The sequence below is a fragment of the Aplysia californica genome, unplaced genomic scaffold (assembly GCF_000002075.1).
Source record: "Aplysia californica isolate F4 #8 unplaced genomic scaffold, AplCal3.0 scaffold00274, whole genome shotgun sequence".
Lineage (NCBI taxonomy): Eukaryota > Metazoa > Mollusca > Gastropoda > Aplysiida > Aplysiidae > Aplysia > Aplysia californica.
Window position 1 is genome coordinate 635202 of NW_004797544.1, and position 2685 is coordinate 637886.

Consider the following 2685-nt stretch of genomic DNA (forward strand, 5'->3'; position numbering starts at 1 on the left):
CCCCCCCCCCATGCCTTGCCCTGGGCTCAATCCAGACTTTTTCTGCAACTTTTTAATTGTTACTCCTGGCTCCTTCTTACTGCTGCCTTTCAGCGGCACCCCAGGTAGATAAGATCTAACACCTTGCCTTCTTGGAAAATCTTGGGAGTCCCATGTGCAGGTTGCGCACATTAAAGACCCTGTGGTGGTCCAAAAACCAATAAGAGTAGGCTTGCCACTCGGGCAAAATTCAAAATTTCCTACCAAACTGAAAATGTTTAATGTGTCCCAAGCTCTCCTGTGACCTTATGCAGTTGCGAGTGCCGTAAAAAACTTACCAACAGAAAAAAAGAATCAGTATTCTTTAATATCCGTTAGCTACAAAGAACAAATAAGCAACTATGCATGCAAATAATGATCCTCTTATTTTGCCCTGTTCTTCCTGTGCTAGATGTCCACGTACAGTACTGTAGGTGTGAAGTCTTACAGTGAGCAGGTGTCAAGTTGAATGTAGTAGCCTATGTGTCCATTGCAATTATACATGTAACGGAACACAGCACTACCAAATATTCAAACTAATATTTCGAAGGAATAAATACGAACTTCTACCTTTGGTGCTGGATACCTTTTATTCGTTAGAACAAGAGTAGTGCCTGGTTGATTTTCCGTAAAGTGAGTAGACTTTGGTTCTGTCCCTTCCTTTTCTCTCTCTCTCTCTTGTCTGACTGTTACTGACAGGCCATGAGTGACCGACTATATACAACCCTCGTGAGCTTCCCCTGCACAAGACCCTCGTGCTCCGAGCAAATCTCGATTAACCTCCTTTTCACCAGCCGGGTTGCACAATACGTTCTTAAAGTGTAAGCCGTAAGCTATATACAAGTACTACAACTCAACTACTCTAAACAGGTTCACTGAGATATAATGCATACAAAAAGACAAGTGTGGTATTTTTGGTAAATGGGAAAGAAGAATGATACTGTTATGTTCCCCTCACAAGTAGGCTTGGTGTTTTTAATTATCACAATTGTCTCTCATAGCTTTTGAGTGTTTTATAAAATTTGAAGACTGAATGAGTTTGATCATTTCGAGGGAAAAATTATGTTCAAAACTTAAAGGCATGGACTGCAAGTTAAAAATTTTATGTTATGATTTTTTATCATGTGTGTGTACAGCAGTTCAACTGAAGTTTAAGAGAATGTGTGTTGGTTTGTTTGTTTTTATTGTATGTGTGTGTATTTCAATATAGACAGCTTTTGTCAAATGACAGAGTCTTTCATAATTAATATTTATAGCTACTTGAATTACTTTTCATTCTGCAGAGTCAGGTAGTAACAGTGGCAAGTTTCAAATTCAAGTCAAAGGCAAGCTGAAACAACATTTGCCAGCTGGTTGGCTGGTTGGCTGGTTGGCTGGGTGGCTGTACCAAGCCATCCCATTTTGTAGCTCTGAGTTCAACAGGGCCAATCTCCGTCTCTTCATTCTCCAGAAGCAAGTGAGTTCAGTGCTAGATGCTTGTACTTTCATACCAATTCAAGATTTATGTACAGTAGTCTACAGTGCTTTCCATTGTGTAGTTTATAAGAGAAATCTAGTTTATGCATTAGGCTATATGTAATATTCTTCTTTCATTTTATCTATCACTTTTATCATTGTCTTTTAAGTAATTTCAATATTTTACTATATCTAGCAATTGAATTTGATAACAATGTCTGTTATTCAACTTTTTTCGTGTGATATATGTCTGCTGTTTATAAAATCGTTATAATGTGTACTTAAGTTTCCATATTTTCTGTTTTGGGGAAAAATGATATAATTTGACATTCTAAAGGTATTGAATATTTATGTCAACATAAAGTCTTGTGAGTAAAATATCTTCTTTCGAAGTGTTGCTAAAGGAGAAAGATATGATGCTCAAAGGTTTTTACTTATAAAAAAGATTGTAATATAGAAAAAATTATTATTTGTAACTGACTGCAGGAAAGTAGACGTGGAAAATGATTTAATGTATTATTTAAAAAACGTCATTAATATTAAATTCAGTCTATATTAATTTATTTAGAAGATAACTGGGAAAAATTTGAATATAACTGTAAATGTATTTGGAATTAATATGAGTGCAGAGTTTTATTTTGTCAAATATTTTTTAACATAACTAAAAATAAAAGCTTTCTTGTTGTGTCTTATAAAGGAATTATTTTTATTATTTGGCTGCTAGACTTTTCTTATATATAAATCCTTTATTATTTTTCTCAATGGTGACTATTACTATCTTTTGTGTGAATGAATAATATGTTATACCACTATAAAGTAAAAACTTGTTTAAGTCAGTGCTTGTATCCTGTACGTGAATGAGCTCAAGTTCGGGAATGTATGCTTGTTCAATATATAGTTGTTATAAGAGATAAATTGCAAGTTATGGTTTTCATCCCTTGTGTTTTTCTTCCTCCTTGAAAATGGTAACTGTTTTGTTGTCTTTTTTATCTGTTGTCCACCTGTGATAATTTCATTTCATTTATACACTGTGTGTCTGTCTGTCTGTCTGTCTCATTGTGTGTCTGTCTCGTTCTCGTAGTCCTCCCGTCTGTCTGCTTTGTGGCGTTGTACGAGTAGTATCTGTCTATCTATCTATCTATCTATCTATCTGTCTGTCTATCTATCTATCTATCTATCTATCTATCTATCTATCTATCTATCTATCTATCT

The 2685-nt window shown here is 34.9% G+C and overlaps 1 protein-coding gene across 2 annotated transcripts in view; it reads left to right on the forward strand.

Moving 5' to 3' along the window:
• LOC101852772 (tubby-related protein 3) overlaps positions 1–2685 on the forward strand; it is a 117874-nt gene that overhangs the window by 3503 nt on the left and 111686 nt on the right. For both annotated transcript variants that reach the window (XM_013084136.2, XM_005101215.3), the window contains exon 2: positions 1302–1474. The gene's annotated coding sequence lies outside the window, so the exon portion shown is untranslated. The remainder of the gene's footprint in view (positions 1–1301; positions 1475–2685) is intronic.